Source organism: Cetorhinus maximus, chromosome 13 (assembly GCF_964194155.1).
Source record: "Cetorhinus maximus chromosome 13, sCetMax3.hap1.1, whole genome shotgun sequence".
Taxonomy (NCBI): domain Eukaryota; kingdom Metazoa; phylum Chordata; class Chondrichthyes; order Lamniformes; family Cetorhinidae; genus Cetorhinus; species Cetorhinus maximus.
This window is the reverse complement of record NC_135891.1, coordinates 26983172-27008234: the sequence shown is the minus strand read 5'-3', so window position 1 is coordinate 27008234 and position 25063 is coordinate 26983172. Positions and strand designations below refer to the sequence as shown.

The following is a 25063-nucleotide window of genomic DNA, read 5'->3' as shown; positions in this document are numbered from 1 at the left end:
AAAGACGTTGAAAAGGTGAAAATAAAAATGCTGACTACAGTGGAGCTCAATATTGTGTTTTATGTTCAAGTGGCTAAACTACAGCCTGTGCACCAAACATCAATTCAGGCCCAAAACCTGGGTAACTAAGTTTCTATGTGTGTTCATATTCCTTACTTACTGGTTACCCCATTTGAATATTGTGGGCCAGGAGGTTTAAAAAGAGCTGATCTTAGCATAGTATGTCGACAACAGCTCTAGTCTCTACACCACCTCTGTTTTCTAGTCCTAGATGAGGCTCAATCTCCTCCAATTAAACACTTGGAAGACCAAGGTCATTGCCTTTGGCCCCTGCCAACTCCCAACCCTCACCACTAAATCCATAACTCTATCTGACCACCATCTCAGGTTGAACCTGGCTGCTGTCCTCTTGACAAAAATGGCCACCACCACCTTCCATCCCTGTAACATTGCCGACTTCACCCATCCACTGCTAAAATTCATGCTTTCTGGCCTATAGCTTCCTGTTTTCTCTCTCCCTCTGTTCTTCAATAGCGATATTACATTTTCCAACTTCCAATCTGATGGTGTCATTCTAGAAATTAAGTAATTTTGGAAAATCATAACCAGCGCATCTACTATCTCTGCTGCTAACTCATTTAGAACCCTAGAATCTTGGCCATCAGGTTCCGGGAATTTGTCGGATTTTAGTCCCTTGAGTTTTTCTGGTACTTTTTCTCTGCTAATATTAATTTCCTCACTCTTTTTAGCCCCCAGGTTACCCTTTATTTTTAGTTGCAAGTATTACACTGCTTTTGTTACAAGCTCCAATATTTTGTTATTTAATGCTCTGTCTAACTGTATAACAACAATTAGGGGGCCTATAAACTACTCCCACGAGCATTTTCTGACCCTTACTACTCCTAATCTCCACCCATACTGATTCCACTTCCTGGCAGAAGAGAAGGCAGAAAAGACATTGGTGCAGAGTAAGGCGAGAGTGGTGAGGAACATGTCAGGTATAAAGAAGCAAGGCCCAGCTGTGGTCCACCCAATTACTAACCAGGCCCACACAAATCCTGCCCACATTCAGGCAACATGCAACACCAGCAGAGAAACTTAGAAGTCAGGTACAAACAATGGGATGAAGTGCAGGCTAAAAGCACATGGTGTGAAGGAGATCAGCCACCAAAAAGGCACCAGAATAACAGTAAGAAAGGGATAAAAGCAAAATACTGCAGATGTTGGAAAGCTGAAATAAAAACAAAGTGCTGGAAAAACTCAGTAGGTTGGGCAGGGTCTGTGGAGAGAGAAAAACATGGTTAACGTTTCGAGTCCGTAGGACTTCTTCAGAGCTAAAGAGAGGTGGAATTATGATGGGTTTAAACGGTTGAAGAGAGGGAGTGGGGCAAAATAGAAGGTCAGGGCTAGGTGGGAGCTCAGGAGAGATTTGACAAGGGTGCCATGGTCACAAGACAAAGGGAGTGTTAATAGTAGTGTTAAAGACTAAAGAAGGTGCTAATAGTGGCATAAAAGTCAGAGAGCAGAATTAGTTAATAGCAGAACAAGGGTCAGCGCTCTCTGAAAGCAGAACATAAGAACAAGTTACAGGTGGCCCTGTTGCGGGGGGCGGGGAGCAGGAGTTTGAAGGGAATTTTTTTTTAAATGATCAAAATGAAGGACAGAGTTCATAGTTTGAAGTTGCTGAACTTAATGTTAAGTCCAAAAGGCTGTAAAGTGCCTGATCAGAAGATGAGGTGCTGCTCCTCCAGTTTGCATTGGGCTTCACTGGAACATTGCAGCAGGCCAAGGACAGGAATTGGGCATGACAGCAAGATGGCGAATTGAAATGGCAAGCGACAGGAAGGTCAGGGTCATGCTTGCAGACTGAGGGAAGGTGTTTCGCAAAAGCGGTCACCCAGTCTGCGTTTAGTCTCCCCAGACTAGTGTAGGAACGTCAGAAATGGATAATGCGAGCAGACTTAGGGTGAACCCCTAAATAAATCAATCTGTGGATCAGTATCTAAAATATTTCAAAATTGTGTCTATTGGGGTGATTGGGACAGAGCAACATTCAAAACGATGCACTGGCCTGAATTATTTGACCACCGCTGTCCATGTTTCTTGGGGCCCAACCAAATTTACATTCCTAGCTATATCACTGAGAAGAAGGTGCGAGAAGTTCTTTAAATGCTTGTGCTTAAGACAGACTGGAGTAAAGGGTATAATAGAGGCTTTGATTCTGCATATTGAAGGTTATATGTAGGGCAAGAGCAATTAATAAGGTCACAAAGTAGCTTGCATGTATTAACCTGTACAAATTCTCAAGTACCCACTGATTGTTATAAACAAGTATATTGAACTTGGAGGAGAAGCACTCCCCTGTTCTCCATTCAGTTATGGAGATATTCATTTAGAAATTCTACGTTTATGCCTCATTTCCATTTTCCATCATTGTTCACCAAGTTTGGTGCATGTTGAGAGAAACCATTTTGAAGTAAAAGTGTTAATTAAAATCACTCCCAGAACAAATCCACTTCCTTTTCTAAACAGGATACAATAACTCAGTTTGCTAATCTACAGCAGTAAACTGGGAAACCCTCCTCAGAAGGGAGACACAACGACAGATGTGCTCCAGCAGTGATTGTACAGCTTCGGGCACACTGCCAATAGGCACTCCTCCAACGAGAGTCAACTCTGTATCAATAGTGGATAATGAAGCCTTCTTCAGGCAAGAGCATAAGCTAGCAATAAAATGGCATAAAGCCACTCAAACTGGAAAATTGCTGTGTTACTTCTTGCCAGTTGCAAAGCTATGTAGAGACAGCAAAATTAGGTTGACAAAACTGAAGCCATTCAAAACACATGGGACTGCTAACTTGTATCACTATCTTGCAGCTTATTGGTGAGTTAAGGTCATCTGACTGTCTGGCAGAGAGAAAATAATAGAAGTCTCTTGGAGAAGGGCAGCAACCATTGGACACAGACCAAGATGCCACTACCACACACAGGGTCAGTATTGTTCACTATTATTCATCTTCTCTCTCAGTGCATTTATCATTCAATTAAGTCTGTGTTCACACCAAGCTCAGCAGAAAAGAGCCTTCAATCAGACAGCAAACCTTACCAACACCATACCTCATAGCGGTTCATAGTTGTCACTCGAGCTTTGTCTTTCAGCAAAAGAGTACTGTTTGCAAATGTTTGGCAGCTGTTTTGCTCCTCGAGGGGGGATATAGGAGTGTTTGTCTATTACAGCAAATCTCATTGCTTTTTAGTTGAGGAGTTTAATTCATTCAATTTGATCACTCTAGCCTTTATGTGTTTTGTTTGTCAGATCATTGTACTATACATACTAAAGTTTCAAATGCACTGACTAAAAAAGGGTCTGGAACATAACAGCTATACCAAGCTCTTTTGGAATGAAGAGGTGTAGTTTCATGAAATGTACAGATATTATTGCCTGATAAACTTCAATGAAGTTCTGAATAAACCTTTGAAACTCAAAGAATGCTTTAACTACAATGCAGATCTATAATCAGGTCATGTTGGACTCGAGACACGTGCAGTCGAGGATAGAGCTACATAATCAGCGCTGATACTTGGCAGAGAAGTTAGGCAGTGTTAACAATCTAGAAGTGAAATGTCAAAATCTTCAAATGTTAACTAGTCTGTAGCCTTTTGTCAAACTGGCGATACATTGGACTTGGATTCAACAGTCAGTCTTGTCTTTCATGAATCTAGCCTAACCGACACCATTTCAATTCTTCAGTAATACAATTCAGTGAGCATCACCATCACATCCCAGTTGATATAAATGAAATCGCTAGGTCTCCAGTTTTTGTTTAGGCAACACAAAATTATAGCCTGAAATTGTGTCATGAAATAAGAAATTTTACGTTAACATTCCCTGCTATTTTTCTGTAGATGTATTTAAAATAAATAAATAGTGCCTCCACTAAAATGTAAGAATTCAGGATTTCAAATCCATTCAGATGAATGGATAGTGTGTGAACCATTAGGTTCTAATGATAAATGAATATTGGTGGCACTAAAAATATTTATATTACAGGAGACCAATTCTGGTATTATTAGATTCCCCAAGTGGAAAGTTGCAGCTAGTTGAAAGCCAAATGCAAAAGCACTAGGGCTTGCTAAGACTGGGTACCAGGAGGACCAGCTGCTGGACCTAGCAAATCGTGCTGCTGTACATTTGACTTGGAGTCAGCTGTATCAGACCTGCAGTTGGGTAGCCTGTACCTCAAATACAACATGAAAGCATCTTTTTTAGACAATTGCCTCAGTAGAATTACCAAGTCCAACAGTGTGAAGGAGCTGAACAAGATACTGAGTAACTAGCAAGAAATAGGCAGCACAGTTTTTTTTTAGCTTTATGAGTGTTGTTATATTCTTTTATGACAAGTTAATGTTTCTGGTTGAAGGCATCCTTTGATTGGCTGTTGACATATCTCCTGGGTTGATGACTACAACCTTGAAATTACTGTTTGATATTATTATTACTGAACACATATGGATCAGGTTCCTCTGTCCACTATTTTCAGAGATGTTAAGCTACTTAATATAAATAGATGATCACCTTTTAAAGGATAGACAGAGAAACACCGTATGGACACAGTTGCCCTCTAATATCACCTACAGAAATTTCTAACTTCTGATCCGCTGTCCATCAGCTCCTTCTATTATTAATCAGTTCCATCAAATTACTCGAGTCAGTAACTCACTCTTTTCTTCCATTACCCTGACAGTCACTGATGTCATTAATGTTCATCATTTAAACAAAAATAATGGACAGAAGCAGTTTTATGATTAACTCTTTTCGGTATTTAAAGTATTACTGATTATAGGACTCCCTCCTCTTCACCTTAGTTTTGTAGAAACATCCAGCTGGAACAACTACTAACCAATTGTCTTGATTTTCTTTGCTGCCCATTTACCTAATCATTGCTCTACCATGGCAATAGTGTATATAAAAACTATCAAGCACAGTTTGTTTGATCAGTAAAAAAAGACTGTTTACTTTGCACTCCTTGCACTGCCAAGTTACCCTCCATTCTTTGTCAGGGTCTCTAAAATCTCCAACTCATTTACAGAATCAGATAATGTTTCCGTGTTGTACCATTCTGGTAGCACATCAAGTCTGTGCCAGTGTTTTTCTGCCCATTTTCATTCTGCTTGCTTTCATATTCTCCTTCTTCCAAACAACCATCTAATTCCCTTGCAAAAGAATTGATGGATTTTGCTTCAATAACAATTTGCCACAGACAATTACAACATAGCTACCTTCAGTAAATAAAATCTGACCTCCCCTTTAATTATTTAAATTTGTGTTTTATTACAGTCTCACTGCCCAGTAGAAACATTGCATCACTGTTCACTACTTTCATTTCAACCTTGGACAATTGCCATTTATCTTTGGTCAGTGATGAACGTAATTCTGAATCCCCACACTCTGGCTTCTCTTGTAGAATTTTTTGAAACGTTAAACCAATCACACAGCTTTAATCATTTCTTTCTTGAAAGCAACTGATCATCTCCCAACAAAAAGAACAACAAAAATACAACACAACCAAAAGTATCATCAATACAAACAAGCTGATATACCGCTTTCTACCAACATCTTTCCTCAGATCTGGGTCACTTATTTCAAATCATGAGGGAATGGTAATTGTATTTATAATTTGCAGGGGATGGGGAGAGGGTTGAGATACTCGAGTGAAATAACCAAAAGGATCCCAACTAAAAGTTTCAAGTAGCCATGCAGAAGCGAGACTAATCTCAGAATGACTGAGGCTGAATTCTTCAAAAGTGGGCTTAAAACCACATCCTTACAAATGTCATAGGGAGTAGCCATTGTAGTGAGGATTTTTTGAAGTTTCTGGTAGCAACAACGCACACCAAATCGCAGTTGAAAGTCTACCACATTGAGGGCCAGGCTAAGTTTGTCCTGCAGCTCCATGTTGTATCTGTTGTATCATGAAATTTGAAAATAAATTTATTTTTGTTCCGAAAGTTTGCTTCTTTCATCTAAAAACTGCACACCCCTTTGTTTTCACATCCGGTCAAAGTGCTTTACCAGATAACAGCATGCTCTTAGCATTGCTGCCTAAATCACCTACCTCCCCCACTCTGGATTAACAAGACTAGATTCCACTCATTCACAGTTTAATAGGTGGAAAATTTAGCCTGTAATTCCCACATCCTAATTTCTCTGTAAACGCCAAGCAAGTGGATTTAGATCAGGTTGGTGTAAACAGTTTTTTCCCAAATATCTCCTCTGCTCCTACTCTAGGGCTTGGGCTAGTACAAGAATCAGATTTTCCTTTTGTTTATTCCAATTCCTAGCATGGGGAAACAGAACTGTATTATCATATGGGAAACTCAGATCAGTTTGGATCAGCACAATTTAAATTGGAGTTTGATTTGGCCAGCTCAATTGGCTTGAAGGCCATAGTGTGGTCAAGAATAATGGCAACAGGACAGGTTCAATCCCCAAACTGGCTGTGGTAGTTCATGGAGGCCTGCCTTCTTACCTTGCCCCATGCTTGCTTTGGAGTGATGCCCCTCAAACTATATAACCAAATGTCTCTCTCTCTAATGGAAAGAGACGCCTATCGTCCTTAGTGGACAATGGCTAATTACTGTAGAGAAACCACAGATTCTCAATATAAATGAAGCAAAGGAACAGATATCAACTTCCTCTCCTACAATCTTTCATGGCTCTGCTTCCTTTTTAAAATGCAACAATTCTGTGGAATAGTCTGCTATTACTTCTTACCCAAATTTATCCAAATTAGGATTCCTGACACCTGAGCTCCTGAAACAACATGCATGAATACCACAGAATTCAGAATCATAGAATTGTTACAGCGCAAGAGGCCTCCATTCAGCCCATCATGTCTGCACCTGCTCTCCGAATGAGCGATTCACCTAGTGCCATTCACCTGACTTCTTATAATGCCTTTAACATAGAAAAATGCTCCCAGGCACTTCAATGCTCCAAGTATTATGTATAACTTTATCACACAATGAGGTAATGTTTACAATTTCCCACACCCTTTGCATGGCTTCTTCCATCGGGAAATAATTAATATGTGCATAGAGACACATACATTGCTCTTCCATCAAAACTAAATTCCCAGTATACACACCCAGTGCACAAAGCTCAGCACCAGAAGTGCTAAATTCACTCCGTAGGAATATTAATAAATAATTAATATAGTTTGTGTGTTGCTTGCTGGTAAAAAGATTCAGCTGGTCTGTTGCCACCAAAGTTTTAGAACATTAATCTTTCAATCAGAAGGTCTCATTTGATTCCCAGTCTGTGCTGAGTTAGTTCAAAAATAAAAGCAAAAAACTGCGGATGCTGGAAATCCAAAACAAAAACAAAAATACCCGGAAAAACTCAGCAGGTCTGACAGCATCTGCGGAGAGGAGCACAGTTAACGTTTCGAGTCCGTATGACTCTTCAACAGAACTAAGTAAAAATGGAAAAGAGGTGAAATATAAGCTGGTTTAACTGGGGGGGGGTGGGACAAGTAGAGCTGGATAGAGGGCCAGTGATAGGTGGAGATTGCCAAAAGATGTCACAGACAAAAGGACAAAGAGGTGTTGAAGGTGGTGATATTATTTAAGGAATGTGCTAATTAAGGGTAGAAAGCAGGACAAGCAAGGTACAGATAGCCCTAGTGGGGGTGGGATGGGGTGAAGGAATCGAAATGGGCTAAAAGGTAGAGATAAAACAATGGATGGAAATACATTTAAAAATAATGGAAATAGGTGGGAAAAGAAAAATCTATATAAATTATTGGAAAAAAACAGGGGGGATCTGAAAGGGGGTGGGGATGGAGGAGAGAGTTCATGATCTAAAATTGTTGAACTCAATATTCAGTCCGGAAGGCTGTAAAGTGCCTAGTCCGAATATGAGGTGCTGTTCCTCCAGTTTGCGTTGAGCTTCACTGGAACAATGCAGCAGGCCAAGGACAGACATGTGGGCATGAGAGCAGGGTGGAGTGTTGAAATGGCAAGCGACAGGGAGGTCTGGGTCATGCTTGCGGACAGACCTAACTGAGTTAGTTCACCTCAGCCAGGTCAACTGCTGGGCTATAACTGACCTCTGCACCTGGAAGCGAGAGGCCGGCCAAGGTTCCTGTTTTGACAGCAATCCAGTCACCCCCAATGGAAAGCACTCATTGTAAAAAGGCCAGATAAGATCAAAATTGGGCCTGGTTAGTTAATCCTTACAGTCAAACAATCTGGTGACACTCATTGTCCAGGTTCACCCAGAAAGAATGGCCATTAGGTACAGAAGGGTTGCAAATATCTGTGACACTGGACTCCAGCTGAGTCAACACCTTAAGCAGAAAAAAGAATGGGGAAGTGAATGGAGCAAAGTGAACCTTCAGCGATGCTGTTTACAAAAGGGTTTACAAACAGTTGCTCCTTACTCAGATTTATTACCACAGATGGACTTGCAAAGTCCATACTATAAGCAGGCTCTACTATTGTTATTATAGAAGATGTCTGATTTTTTTTAGTGGTTTTAAATGATTTATATTTCTCACAGAACAGTGAACAAGTGTGGAGTGGAATTGTGGACAGGAGTACAGCCAATACCAAACACTGTCACTACCTGAACGTGTCTAGTGCTACAAAAACTGCATTTTACACATCTTAACAGAAAGGAATTGAGGTGGAATTATGAACTCCAACAGCTGTGCCAGTCTTCAAGAGGTTGCTGTGCTCACTGACAAAGTCGTTTCATCTCTATTCTAAGCTCTGCCCATCTACGGCAATCCTTTCCTTGTTCTTGCTAGTCGATTTTCCTGATTTTTATCCTGCTACAGTTATATCCATTTGTCTCCCAAAATCGTCATCCCCTCTTGTTGGATGAATCCTTCTGATCCGTGCAAATCAGATCAAAGGGTTTCTCTTGCATGACTTATTTCCCTGCATTCAGTCAATCAACATCGAACTTGAATAGCCTCTCATGGTTTTCTCACCTCAGTCTTTGTCAAGATTTTCAAAGCACTTCTCATCTTAGCATTAAAGATCTTCCAACAATAATGTAAATTAACAAATTTGCTTTGCGTTGAGTGTTGATAACTTGTATTTAAGCTTATTGTTGCAATATTACCATTTCACTGTATATACTGCAACAAAATAAAAGAGGTCATTTTGGATGTACAGGTGGTAGAACAAGCTGGAACAATCACTTCTTTAAGGATAAATGAAGGGAACTCAGTAGATTTAATATGTTTCGACTTCAGCAAAGTCGAACACAGTACAGCATAGGAAATTACTTCACAGAACTAAAAGACAAAATAAAACAGAGGGTGTGAAGTGGATAACTAACTAACTGAGTTAAAAGAGGGGGTTTCAGCAACAGGTGAGCTGACGCAGGAGTTGTGTTGTTACAGAAATGGAAATAGGTGATGGCGCAAAAGCTCATCTTGACGTCAAATATGACATGGGGGTTGTGAACAGTCTTGTTTATTCTCAGACAACTGCCAGAGAGAGGGATGGAGTTGGTAGCTGGAGACCAGAGTTTGAAGCAGCATTGATAACAGTGGCTCAGTCTTCTGAATATGCAACAGGAGGAAACTCCTGCTTATCTGACATCCAGTACAGGATGAGCAGTAGAATAATTTAGCAACAATACAAGAGTTGAGAAAGGTGGTAGTCAAGTAGAGCTGGGTGTCATCAGTGTACATGTGGGAACTAACGCTGTGTTTTTGGATGAGGTCATCAAGGGGACGTATGTAGATGAGAAATAGAAGGGGGCCAAGAATAGATCCTTGTGAGACACAGGAGGTAATAGTGCGGGAGCAGGAAGAGAAGCCATTGCAAGTGATAGTCTGGCTATGATTAGACAAATAAGAATGGTACCAGGTGCGTGCAGTCCCAACCTGCTGGGTGGCAGTGGAGAGGCATTGGAGGGGAATAGTTTGGTCAACTATGTCAAATGCTGCAGACAGATTGAGAAAGATAAGGGGGGAAAGTTTACTTTTGCCACATATCAAAGTCACAAGTGACTTCCTAAGAGCTGTTTTGGGACTGTGGTAGGAAAGGAAACCTGATTTGAGGGATCAAAACATGGAGTTATGGGGAAGATGGGCACGGATTTGGGAAGCACATTCAAGGAATTTAGAGGAAAGGGAGGTTGTAGATAGGGTGGTAGTTTAGAAGGATGGTGGGGTCAAGGTTTAATTCTTTAAGGAAGGGGCTGATGATGGCAGAATTAAAAGGAGAGAGGGACAATACCTGAACAGAGAAAACTGTTAATATTTGCTAACACAGGGACCAGGAGGGGAAGTTGGGTGGTCATCAGAGTAGGAGAAATAAAGTCAGCTGCCTGAGGAAGAGAGTGTTTGAAGACCAGGACCTCAAACCCAGCACCAAGTTAATGGTCGACAGAGCAGTCTTGATACCTGCCCTCGATATGATTCAGAGACGTGGACTACATAGAAATCAAATCAAGGAAACAGGAAGTAGATCTCATGGGCAAGGTGAGGTCAGAGAGGGCATCTGGGGATATTGGGGAAAGAAATGGAGGAAAGATCCGAGTTCAGGACTAGCAGTAAACTGTAGAGGAAGTTAGGCCCAATGGGCTAGTCAAAGGTATCCAATCTGGTTTCCATTTGAAATTCTATTTTAAAAGATATATAGAAAATTGTTCACAAAAGCAAAAACAAATAAATATGCCGGGGATATATCACTTTGACCCTCCTCAAGTAAAAACAAAACCTTCTCTATGCAATCATCTTTGGGAGCCTTAAAGAGAAATGGTTTATAATTAAGGTAGAGCATATGATTTCTCTGCTAATTAGTGAGCTACCAATAATGGGCTAGATAAGCGGCCAAGCAATGACACTTGCAACTGGCCTCAAAGAAAGCTGCTCGCAAAGATGTAGCGATTTCTGTGGCATCAATGTCCCTTAATGTCAGTTCAAATCCGACGCCAAGTCACGTTGGTCTCAAGATGTCCAGCAACAGCGCTGCTATCAAGCAGGGCAGACAAACACATTCTCAGTGAATACCTTCTCTTTTAATTTTTAAAAGTTACAGATAGCAACATACCACCGCCCTCTCAAGGGCAACTAAGGATGGGCAATTAATGCTGGCCCAGCCAGCGAAGCCCACATCCCATGAATGAATTAAAAAAATATGGGATTAAGGTAGTGGCTAAAATATTAAACAAACTTGAATTATTGTTTTAAACCAATTAAAATTTATCATGAAGGAGAAAACTGATAATCAACAAATATAAAATTACTCTTTCAAGGCCAGTAAGGCAGTTTAGCAATAAATATAAACTTAGTACATAATTAAAATCCCAATTGCACATCATTCAACAAGGTGTAACTTTTTCAACGTTTTTATAGCATGACTAACAGCATAAGAGAGAAAACTTGTCAGTTTGATGATTTCTAATTGATTGCAGACTGGGGGGTGGCAGGAAACCTCAACAGTGCTCCTAATGAGGAAGCATAGAATCATTGATAACTGTTCTAGATGTCCAAATTTGACAGCACATGTGTCAACTCTAAAAGTTTATGTTGGTTACAGAGGAGTAATGACAGTGAACATCGACAGTTTTGCCATCATTACCACCACAAAATGCTTTAATGTTTTACTGCAGATAAAACAGTGTGGCATATCAAAGAATGTTATAGTGAGGGGTATGGCATTGAATAGCAAGCACATGCATCCACGAATAAACCAATGTGTTTCAGCAGTCTATTATCCACAATCCTTTTCTGTTAACAACCTCATTCTGATTGGATTAAGCGCTTTTATCTGATTATGTTTTGAATAATGACAACCTAAACTACAGGAAGATATCTCAAAGCAATCTGTATTATGAAATAAAAACAGAAATGCTGGAAAAACTCAACAGGTCTGGCAGCATCTATGGAGAGAGAAACAGAGTTAATGTTTCAAAGAGTCAGAAAGACTCAGTGGGCTCCTAACAGAAAGGCAAAAAGAATAAATGGAGAAGGTTAGGGCAAGGGACCAAAGGCAAAACAAAGGTTTTGATTTTGTTACTGAAAACAGAAATGGGAGATGATAAGGCAATAGGATGTAGGCAAGGAATTCCAGAAAGTAAGAGCATAGTGATTGAGGCTCAATCATCAAAACAGTGAAATGGAAGGAGTGGTGAAACATGGAACAACCCTAAGAAATCTTCCCCATCCAGTTCCAATCCCAATCCCAGCCCCAGCCCCAGCCCCAGCCCCAGCCCCAGCCCCAGCCCCCGAGTATATTCTCTGTCTCACATCTGACGGATGAGATATTTGATGTTCAAGTCTAGGTCTAACACAAAGGCAATTAGAAATTGTAACAACACAGTCTTCAACTTTCACTGCTCATTATTTAGCAATTTACAATGTGGAGGTGAACTTTTCGTTATATTCACTTTCTGCATTATAACTCTTCATGTCTTATACACCCTCAAAAGAGCAGGCTGCTTCCAATTTGCCTGCACACAAATGATGCCTTTAATGGTTTCAACAAAATATTTAAAACTACATATAATCAATACATACACAAACAATTAATTAGATTGGAAAAATCATTGAAGGACTGAATGCAGCGGTGGGTTCGAGAACCTCTCATTTACTTTTGGGATCCAGGTTTAATTTCATTGGAGGGAGGTTCTCAATCTGAAATTAAATTCAGCCAGCATCTAAACACACTTTTTTAAATGAACTAATGAGATGAACACATTACATAAAAACTGCTCATAATTCAACATTAGTTGACTCTAAAGGACAATCTCATTCAAAGTTTCGTTCTCCTTCTAACTGCAGTTATATTTGACTCGGTGCTAATGTTGCATACCTCATTTTAATGACCAGAAAAATGATTCTATAATCATAAAACCTAACAGCATAGAACAGGGTATTTTTCCCACCATGTCTGTGTTTTTCTCCATATAACCCACCTAATCTAATCCCAGGCTTCTACTTGCTTCGCATATCGTATAATATTCCTCTTTTCCAAGTTGCTATTTCATCCCTTTTTAGAATTTATGGATTTTGTTAACAACCTGTGTCAGAGAACTGCACCTTCAAGCCACACTGAGTGAAGACATCATTATTAACATTTTCTATTGTCCATGTGTGAGATTTTAAAAATCAGAAACCTCGAGGTATATAAGATCTTCTTAAATGAACTATTTCAGGATCCATTTAGTTTAACATTCATCTGAACTTTTTTTTTGTTTTGTGTAAATATAATGTTAAAATTGGACCAGTCTCCAATATGTAAACAGGGTGAAACTTCCACCCGGCTTCATTCCTGTTGTACAAACACTCCAGATTTGGGCTGCATTTATACCGTAACTACTTATGTCTAGATTGAAGCCACACTTGTAAATATGGCTTGAGAATTTGTAATGATATGCACCTATCATTCCAATGGTCCTTGGTAGAAATATTAGACCTACTTTTATTTCCAATGTCCTGCCAAATGAATTACTGATTTTGTGTTTGGGGATTTTCCCAACCTATACCTTTTAGCGAACACAATGCAAATGTCAACTTTTAGCAGTGAAATCGCAAGCCTGCCTGGAAGCTGTGCATCGGTAATCACACAGGAGCCTACATTCAGCACTAAAAGCAAGTGAGTGTGGGCATGCCAAACACACAATTGCTGTGCCACACCTAAGCTTTAAGGCTGCATTTCTGAGCAAAAGCCCATTCTAGTCAAAACTGCACAATTACAAGTTTCTGATCGAGGTATTGCTATGTAAATATTTTCAAATACTTTCCTCACAATAATGTGAAATTACTGAGAAATGAGACAAGTGCACGGGTATCACAAAGGCACATTTGGTGAGTATGTGCCTCTAATGATGTTGGTCTGTCATGTGACCCTTGCTTATTTTGGCAAACAAAATGCAAGAAGTTTTTAAAATACGCCTGCACAAACCACAACAAACTGAAGCATTTCCTGAAATCACCTAACAAAGAACAGAATGAGTGGTTCGACTACTTCAAGATGTCAAAAATGGACTCCACCTCAGGAATATTCCTTAACAGACAACACATTTTTAAAATATATTCTTTAAATAGTCTCTGAATATAATGAAAGTTGCACTATACAGGAATGTTAACCACTCAGCAACCTTCTCAAAAACTGAAGGCTAATTTAAGAAACTTGACTATTGCTTACAAGCATGTGTTTTATTTGATAATATGGATATTCTGTTTAATCAAAACAAAATGAATCTATGGTCAAAAGGGTTAACACCTGAGATGCTTGGAAATGAATCGTGACAATATTTGGGAACGCTTATTTTAATTAGTTGATCCTTCTGTTAAAATACTGAACATATCAAGCATTTGTCCACTGATATTACCAATAATCATTTCTGAGCTATTTCGTACAGTTAAATAGTTGTATAATGCATGTCTAAGATCTGATCAAGTACTAGCTCCTATAGGTGTTCATATTCCCAGAGTCTGTTGGTCAGACTCTGGGAATATGAACACCTATAGGAGCTAGTACTTGATCAGCAGGTTGCCACTGAAATCGCACTCAATTCGGCAATCTATGAGGAATGGTGATCAACAGTTTCTGCAGTAACTGTTGGATTTCATAGCTTAACATTTCACATAAATATTTTTCTACTCAGAAATTTTGCAAACACTGTTCCTGCTCTTGCGATATTCACTGTTTGAGCGCACTTCTACAAATTACTCCAAAAGTTCAACTGACAATTAATTCCTTTAACTAGTCTCCCCCCACACCCATGCCCCCCAACTGCAACACCACCCCCCCAAATAAAGTCGTCGCCATTCTGCTTAATATCACTTTAATATTCTTGGTAAACATGTTCATATTTTTGAGAGTGGAATCATGGAAAAGTGCAGAAAAGTTCAGTTCCACATATGCACATCTACATGCAACACACATATTGTATATCAATCTGCTTACAATCAGAAATAGAAATATAAAGAATGTGTCCAAGAAATATTCTTCTTGGAAGCATAACAGGTTCAAATGGAAGCCCTTTGACACAAGGAATGCCAAAGTGTTCTAATATTCAGCTAAAATATAAAACAATAAACAAATGTAATGAAATTTTCACAGATGACACAGAAATTTAAGAGATGAAATGTCCATAAATCCATATCAATGTTCATTCCATTAACTACAGCAAAAAAACTAAAGCTGCAATCAGAGTTTAATATAATCAGTCACAATAGTGATATTAAAGAGTAAAGATTCATTTGAACGTATCTAGCAATGAGATGTTATACTTCTGATGAAAGTGACAAGCATTTAGGACTTGATTTCAGTGAAACATAGATTAAATGGGAAATCTAAAAAGAGTGTCCAAAGAAAAGAAATAGAAGTTTTCAGAAAGATTATGATCAGAAGGATTGTTTTCACTTGTTAGCAAATTTATAGCAAGAGGACAGCGATTCAGGATCACACAAAGAAGAATCATTTCTTTCCCCAAACACAGAGGGTAATTAGAACATGGAATGCTTTAGAACAAGTAGCTTTTAAAGGGAGATACCATGACTAAATTTAAAGAGGGAAACAATGCTGGGTCTACCAGCATCTGTACCGAAGAAATGTAGACTAACATTTCAGAACAAGGACTTCACCCAAAACATTCTCCTTTCTTTTCTCTTTACCGACACTGATAGATAGATTCGTTACGTAATTTCAACATTTTTTAAAAAATTTTTGTTTCAAGGGAAGTTGGCTAATTAAATGAAGTATAGGAGTAAACAAAAGTGCAAGCAAATGGGATTACAGTAGATAGCACCAATTGAAGAGCTAAATGTCAGCACATCTATGTTGGGCTGAATGGCTGCAATGTACTGTAATTTCTACTGATTCCATAAAATGAACAACATTACTCAAGGCACTTTCACATGCTGTACTTGGCCTTAGAATTAAATATTGAGTTTGTATGGATAACTAATTTATCATTGTAACGACAGCATACATGCCTTTATAACTTAGTTTTGGACATACAATCAGGAATGGATTATTTAATTGGATGGACAAAAGGTTTATCAGAAGAAGTGTCATACATTTGGAAGTTTCCATTTTACAGTGCTATACCAGAAGAACTGGGGCACACTGGCAATGTGAGCAGTTCCATAGCACAGTATTATCTGTAAACTCCACTTGCCTCCCATCAGCTTTTGGTGAGAATCCCTGCCCTTTTAGGAACAAGTCCAATTTTGCACTAGCCTATCATCATATTGTGTCCACCCTCTCACAGTTGTAAATGTTAGGACTTAGAGAGAGAGCCAGGAAGGAAAAAAGCATCTTGAAATATGCTTCATAGGTTTACTTCAGCTGTATTTTGCGAGCTTGGGAACTACTGAAACCAGTGACATGTTGGAACAATTGCTCAGATAACTGGGTAACCAAACATTGCTGAGCATTCGCTCAGAGTTAAATGGGGAACGGTTACTTAAGCAAATGCTTTCTATAAATTCTTGACTTTATACACAAGTTACAGTTCTCACTTTTAAATTAGAGCACTACATTTTCAAAAAAAATGCCAGATGTTTTAAAAGGTGCAAGAAGTTTTTTTTAAAAGACATCAATACAAGTTTTTTGGACATGTTTAAAATTAAATAATTTCACTGAACCATCTCAGACTTCCAAGAATCAAATTCAAGAAGACGGATACATTGAATACCAAACGTTTATACCCTAACCACAATTCCCGATGACTCAGTAATGTACAAGGTGGCAACCTAGGTGGTACAAGCATACTACATTCTGAAAACCAAAATGTGCAAAAAAACTGATTTCTAGCCCTTGTACCCACATCACAAATTTATTTCTCACTACAGCTTTGGGAAACAGAGTTAGAAAACTGGTAGTAGTCAATGTTAGATTGCAGTACACCTTAGGATGTGAATAAACTGTAGACCTCAGGTAAACTGAGCAGATTGTACATTAATTAGAATGGGAGAAATATATAGCAGATGCTGCACACCTTTCTGACAGCTCTAATGTTGCACCAAGTTTATCAGGTTAAAGCCATCAAATATATCTACCCTGGCTAACTGACCAAAAGCGCCATCAGCAAATCAATCAAACCATCAAACTGGAATCATTTTACGTGTAAGATAAAAATAATCAATATGGAATGCAGGAATGAAATTAAGGACCAGGAACTATTTTTAAACATTAGAAATCTAAAAGCTACAATTCACTGCAGTAAACAGAGGAAAAGGATCAATGCAACATGATTGGACAGATGTGGAGAGAAGAAAGCTGCTCAGAGGGTGCTGTTTCATCAGGAAGCCATTACAAATATGAATTTCTGTTTTTACTACAGCTTTTGTATAATATGGAATTTAGACTGTGTGAGTGTGTGTGTGAATGTGTGTGTGAATGTGTGTGTAAATATGTATGTAGTTGGGGGGGGGGGCGGGGCTGTGGGTGGAGAGATAGTTGAAGAAAAGCAATGCTTAACCAAATTTTAAAAAGACAACATCAACAGTTTCCAATTGTCACCAAGTAAGAAAGCTTCTTCAGTAAGAAAACTGAAGCATGTGGGAGCCTTTTACACAAAAACCTGTACACGTGAATAGAAAGGCATATTTTCAAAAATGAATGTGACTTTGCCTCCATTCTAAAATTAAATTTTCTAATAGCAGCTTTAACTTTTCCTGAGGTCTTCCTGAAATAATTATTATTTTATCATAGGTGAGGCTCATCTAACCATGACTAATACACATTATTCTTCAATCTTACTCATACTTCAGGCTCCTAATACACTTAATCAGATCTATGATATTAAAAAGGGTCTTTTCAGCAACAAACTCAAGTCCAAGTCCATTCCATTGCCTTTATTATGTGAAGTCAATGCCAAAAATCATTTTTATGTTTTAGAAATGATATATACCAATGATCTTTGGAAAGTATTTACTCAAATCTTTGGGCAGTTTATTTGTTACAATTGTGTGAATACATCCTTTCAATTTACTAAGAGAGTTTATCTTTTACTTTCAAATAAATTTTCATCTATTATAAAGACCAAAAATAGCATTAATCCACCTTTGCAATTGCTATTAATTAATTGTTCTTTTGATGTTTAGTACATAAAACCTTTAGCTCCCTAATTTCTAGTAATCAATGCTATGAAAACTGATGAATTTCGATGATGCTACAGCTATACAAAAACATGTTCTCCCCATGCTTTCAGCCTCATTAAATTTGCCACCTGCAATCAGCAAAGGGTGATTTCATGAAAACTCCAGCTAGATCCATGAAAAAGGTAAAGCCTTAGAAACATTTAAGCATAGTGGTACAAAGCATGGGCTGCAGAAGTCAAATCACACTAAACTGTCAAGTATTGAACGAATGAACAAACTTATACTTACAAAGCAACTCATCATGTCACATCACAAGGTACTTCACAAAGAATAAATTACATCATGGGATAGAAGACTTAGTACTGAATTTTATCTGGTTGATTGTTTCTTAAATCATTGAAAATGCTGTTCAAAGCATCACTGTTTTATTGCATATTTCTGCTGGAACTATCAGTTCCTATGCCACTATCAGAAACTTAGTAACTAATCTCATAACTGTACAACTTCATTCAGAGAATTATCAATATTAAGTTAACTGCACGTTACAGTGCATTTTAGTAAGTTTCATAATGTTTAATTCATTTAATTGACTGAAAGCTTTCAGCCAACTGCCTAATTGGCTAGGGAAAACTAACCCAAAATTATCACCTCTGACAATATCTAAGAAACACCAGTTCAACTGTATAGTGTGTTTTATGGCCATCCACATTTGTCCTTTGTCACAAAATCAACAACTTCACACTGAAAGAGGAGTCTAGAATCCACTTTTGCTGGGACAAGTTCTCTACATTATGAATATTCAATCAGATTCTAAACACATCCTGTGCTAACAGTACATGAGTCTACAAATCCAAAACATGCTCCTAGTCACTTTCCAGCAAAGTGATTCACAGCAAAACACATTTTCAGGGATCTGGGATACTAATCTGCCAGATAACATGCAGTACAAAGCTTAACTAATCTTTTGAGCATTTGAAGATAATTGCTGGTATCTTGCAAAAAAATACAGTATTCCTCTTATGAGCCTTGATAAGTTTGATTACTGATAAATCCAAACTATCTATAGATAAGTCTTTCTCACTGTGTATAGTCCTTGTCTGAGGTAGTTTCTGATGATAAAAAAGGTTCTGGAACAGAAACTGGATACTGACTGCAGCATTAAAAAAAACTTCATATACCAAGAAAACATTTGTTTTCAGAATGTGTCATGTCCTGCATCATACCATCAAGACTATCTATGGATACATTGTTAGAGCACAAGTTTCATATTAAAAGAATGAACAGTTTCTGGAAAACAAGTAACAGCCTTTTCAACTCTACCTGTAGAAAAAGTTCTAACATAATATGCATGGAAGTTTTTTTAAAAAAAGAATCTCAACAATGAACTTCAAAAGGTCATGTTCAGCCAATCTCCTTAGAATTTTAAAGGGATCAAATTCGAATGTACACTTTTCAAGGGAAGTACTTAGAAATAAAACTTGAGACAATTCTTCCCTATTTAACAGTTGATTTAACAGTGCAAAATCTAGAAAGCATGTAGTTTACAAATAAGATGTCTTTTTGAAAATAACCTTAAAGCAGATTGAAGAATAAATTGAAAAGAATACAAGCATGGCAGAGAAAAGTACTTGGAACATTTCAGCTTGTGTATAAAGCTGAAATCTACAGAGTTTGACAGAGAAAATCAAATGGAAGTATAAAACCCTAGATAATTCTCCTTTATCCAAACTGCCTTACAGAAATGAGTGCTCAACATGCAGGCACAATGTTTTTTTCCCTATGATGTATTTTTTAATAACTTTGAATTTTAAAATTTAAATCAAACACTTGGAACCATTTCCAGCAACTCTTGTCAGTGTTCATTCACAGATAGGTCCAGCAAACACCACAAACAAAAAAAGTCAGCAAACAGAAAATTAGCAAGAAAATGAAGAATCCAACCAAATTTATGAAAATGTAAATACCCCACCTTAATTCATTCTACGGCCCTGTTCTCTATGTTGTTAGAAAGAGAACAAATTTACTTTTGATAACCTTATAATGCATTTTCACAATTTTTTTGTTTTAGAATGTTTCCCCCATTTTAACTAACAAAGTAACTGGAAAATGTTTAAGTAACAGTAGTTTTAAGATTCTTTCAAAGCAAAACAAAGTGCTTTCAATTTTCAACTTGTCTCCTGATTACAAATCGAAAATATTGCTATGTGTCAAAATTACAACTCACAAACATCCGTTGCTTGTTGGAACCAAAATCAGCTACTTGAATTTACTAATACAAAAACAAATTACAAATAAATGATTCTTAGCTTTGGTTGGAAAACACTGATCTTATTTACAACAGAGAAATCTCTTTTCCTTTTTCATTGCTGTGGTTATAATATAACAGCAGTTAAAAATGTGGGGCTTTCAACACTTGAAACTCACTTTCAACAGATTAATTTTGTAAAACATCTGAACATATTTTAAGGTTCCATGTTTCATTTTTATGTTCTATAGTTTAAATGAGTAAAACACCATGACAGCTGGGCATATATGGATTGACTGAAGAATGGAGATTCAGTTACAATCTTTTGTAATAAATAATTGAAATACATATAATGAGTCATTTAAAATATGGTTTTTTTGAAATTCTTAACTAAGTTTGCATTTAACGAACTTCTTGCATTTTTTTGGAGCTGGAATTTAATCTAATTTGAAGTTTTAAAGAAAAACAAGTAATTACTCTAATATTACGGTTCGTGTTTTAAAAGTATCAATATTCAACAACACAGGTAAAATGTTTACACAGTTCAAAGTTGGCTAGATTTTAATTTAATTGATCACCTCATAGGCTTGCTGTTATGTTTTTTCCCCACTGGATTTATTTAAACTACGATCTAACTTATCATATTTTAAAAGATACTGCATTTCTGAACTTGATAATTTATCTACAACTTGCACTGTTGTTGCAAGTTAGCCAAATTGTTCTGATAAAGCTAATTAGATTCAAACATAAAGCTATGCCTTACAATTCCACAATTTTTCATACATTACACATACACGTCAGAAAATAATAACTGAAGGGTATTTAATGTTACATTTTCTTTTATTATTTCAATTTTGGTTAAATGCAAATGGCAAGAAGCAGCAGCCCAAACAAAAAAATCTATTTCACACTTGGTAATATTTGAAAGATAAAGGACACACAAAAATTTATTCTGAAACAGGTCAATCCCAATAACTAACACACAAAACTTGTAAAATCAACTCTGCAGCAACTTGAAACTTATTAAAAGTTCCAACATTTGGCACTTTACAGTTATATGACATGACAAAGAAATCCAACTAAAATGATTCAATATTACACGTAGTGTCCTAAAAGTCTGAATAAACCAAACCATATACACTTTATTGGTAAAATTTCGATATTTCTAAAGATGCACATCAGGTTTGTGTGTTACAATTTTGAGTCAAGGTACCTTGACAACTAATCATTTCACTTTAGAATACAGTACACCTTAACTGTCTGCTTTATTCTTTTATTTTCTTCATTCTTTTAAGTTCATGCAAACCTTGAGCTTTATCTAGGAATATGATAACAATTCCTATCTATATTCTTGAATCTATAAACTTTGGTTAAGTTAAACTCAAAAAATATGATTTGAAACATCATTTCCTCTAATATTTACAAATATTTCACGATTGATGAATTAAAGTAATTTTCATATTTTTATTCCCATCTTTTAAAGCTATCATGCGTGTAACTTTCATGTTCCATAAAAATACACCAATTTATCATCACATCTGATGAATTAATAATAAAGGTTTGCATGTTGGAATATTAAAGAGTAAAAATCTAAAATAAATTAATGTATTTGTTTATTTCCAATATTCAGTTTGATATTACAATTTGATTTTATACTTATTCCAATGCTATCACATTCTGTTTGCACTCAAAAAAACATTTCTTAAATACAATCTAGCACCTGATATCCTACACAAAAATAACAAAACATCCGATACAAACATCTTCAATTAGTTTATCAACAACTAGAAATAGTTACCACATCACACTTTCTGTAACAGAACAGACACATTTAATATACATCTCTTGTACGAAACAAAATGTTATATGTTCAGACTGTCAGGTAAACATGTTACTTACTCATTCTTTGAGGTGGTGACCTTTAATTATGAAATTGGCAAGACAAAGCTGACTCTTTAGAAAAATATATATGTAAACACAGCAATAAGTTTTGATACTATTTAACACAACTTTAGTACCAACTGGAAACTGAATTTTGAAAAATGTTTAAAGTGACATGAGAAAGATGAAAGCAAATGTCTCCTGTACTCAGGGTCACACTCTTGAAATTAAAACACTGAACTAAACCCAATCGTTACAGAAGTGCTCATCTTACATCAATAGTTATTAACGTTATTTAAAATAAAGAGATTAAAATGTTTATTTTTAAGTTTTAAGCTCAAAACAAGCACAACGCGGCTTCCACTGAGTTTCATCAATATTTGCAATACCTGGAAACTAAATGTTTAAACTTTTTACAGGCAAACAATTTAGGAAAACTATCTTTAAATACCCCATTTCTCTCTCGTCCCCCTTACAACTAAACGAGCTCACGTGTTACTACACATACTGGACTAACGACGAAACAGTTTTTCATAGAACACAGGACAATATTTGTATCTCTTCAGTGCAATGGTCGATGGAACTCAACGGGGCACCCGCGCCAAACAACTTGAGAGTAAACAAGTGCAATAGTTATCCATTTTAAAATAAAACGATGGATTTTTGTGAAAGATTTTAGTTATCTACATATATTTTGTCACAGCCCTGCAGCGTGACCACCTCCCAGCTCCTGACTCACAGCAACAAAACCGTAATATGAGCCACGAAAAGTAACTAGTTAACGTTAACCAACTTCATAACGTGCAACTTTTGAAAGTGGAGGGGAATGAATCCTTAAACGTAAACAGTCTGGAAAGCGTCCGATTCTGAAATATTTACCGACTTCTCCACACCGACTCCCAAACGAAATTCAAAAGTTTAAAACTTTCCAATTCAGGATCGATGCAAACTTCACTTCATTAAAAACCCTCCCCGCAATAAAATTACACTGCATTTCAACAGCGCGGCGTGAGGCATCAGAAGATAAAGTATTAAAGGCACGAAACTGACTCCCCAAAAGACTTTTCTTTTGGATCACGTAATTAAAAAAAAAAATCACCAAAAAATGAAGATCTGGCAAAGGGGGGGAAAAAAACTCTTGCAAATTAAAATGATTGCTGCAAGTGGGATTTTCACTGTCTTGAAACACATTGAGGGGAGAGTGATTTTAATTGGCAACCCCCACGGAAAAAAAAGGTCTTGAGTATATAATATAAAGCCGAGTTCACTCACTCACTCACTCACAACACACAAACACACACACACACAAACTGCCCAGCAAAAACTTCCCAGCACTTCACTAGTCAATTTCATCCCCATAACCCGCACTATTCGTTCCAGCAATCAGCACAAACTCACCGCCGTTGACTCGGCATCTCTTTCCGATAAGTTTTTGCACGCGATCTCCACTTTCCAAATTTTGGAAATTATTTTTCTCTATTTTTCACGGCCTAAAAAAAATTCTTTCCCCAGCTTCTTTTCAGAAGCCATTGTGCGGAGGATGCTGGGAGTGACGTCAGGGGGTTTCGCAACATTGGAGGCTGTTGCAGTTTCTGGAGTCCAGGAGATAGGAGGTGGTGGGCAACTGCAACCCATCCATCCATGCAGAATGCTGCCACCAACAACAAAAGGGCCACTGGAGCCCCTTTAAATGGCACCATGCTACTGCTACCTTTGTTTCTGCAAGTGGGTAGAGAGAGCCTGACATTCAGACAGGATCCAAAGGAGATGTTTAGAAATTGACCACAGCTCCACGCTGGCGGGGAGCATGGACTTTCCATTCAAATGAATGGGAGGGACCAAGACTAGCTGCCTTTCTCTCTCATCAGTCGTTGCATCGGAAATAAGATACAGCGTTGAAGAGGAATGGGTTGTAGCCCCAACAGTTGGATATGCTTCTCCCCAGAAGTGGAAGTTTATAGAGCAGGCACGTTCCCTGGAATGATCTCTGGATGCTGTCTCCTTAATCTTATCAATAATGGGAACGGAGAACACAGGTAGGACTTGGATCATTGCTATTATGTCATTGGGCACGTTAGGTTTCAAAGAGTGCATTTGTTATTAAGAATGAGAAATGGATACAAGTTTGCCAAGTCTCACTCATTGGAAGTGAGAATTTTTTAATGTTGGTTTAAAATTTTTAATTTTTAATTTTTTTTAAATGATGGATATCACTCTTGAAAGTTTACACAATTTGGTTTCAGTTGCAATCTGTCTCATTTTTTGTGGTCATCAGTCTCATTGTTTTTCTGCATGTTCCTCAACTGGATACTTGTCTGTAGTTGAAAAGCATGGGCAGCAAATAGAAATATAGTTTCTTCAGGCAGTGAGAAGGTGAGCCATTGCTGGTCTATTACATGAGGAAATTGAGTGTGCCATTCAAATTACTGGCAAACAATTTATATTTTTTTATTTTGAAAATTGGTGTTATTTTCCTGTCAGTTGTTAAATCATTGGCAGGCACAGAAATTCTTAAGAGCAGTGGTGAATACAAGGTTGCTGAGGGGTATTTCGCTGAAATCAAATTTTCACATTTCCTTCACTGCTGCTCATTTCCTATTAATAATGTAGACGGATGTCTATAATAAAGTCCAGAAAATAGCAAGAAGATGATTCTGCTCAGTTCAAAATATTAGTAATAGATGCTTTGTTTCATTGATGCCACAGACATACAGACACTATACTTTGCCTGACAATAACTGGAACATTTAAATGACAGCTACTAGAATATGTTAGTCAATGAAATTAGTGGAGTGAATATGTTGAAATTTAATGAGCAGACTATTGGATAAAAAGTTACTGAGGCTCATTGTCT

General features: G+C 37.5%; 2 protein-coding genes across 9 annotated transcripts in view; one reads left to right on the top strand and one right to left on the bottom strand.

Moving 5' to 3' along the window:
- Positions 1-23766, bottom strand: part of plagl2 (pleiomorphic adenoma gene-like 2) — a 147594-nt gene extending 123828 nt beyond the window's left edge. For 7 of the 8 annotated variants that reach the window (XM_078555154.1, XM_078555152.1, XM_078555151.1 and 4 more), the window contains exon 1: positions 23608-23743. The gene's annotated coding sequence lies outside the window, so the exon portion shown is untranslated. Of the gene's footprint in view, positions 1-23607 lie in introns of all 8 variants that reach the window. The other variant, XM_078555155.1, reaches the window with a different exon arrangement.
- A 456-nt stretch (positions 23767-24222) lies between these two features.
- Positions 24223-25063, top strand: part of kif3b (kinesin family member 3B) — a 132248-nt gene continuing 131407 nt past the window's right edge. Inside the window, exon 1 of the mRNA XM_078555148.1 lies at positions 24223-24245. The gene's annotated coding sequence lies outside the window, so the exon portion shown is untranslated. The remainder of the gene's footprint in view (positions 24246-25063) is intronic.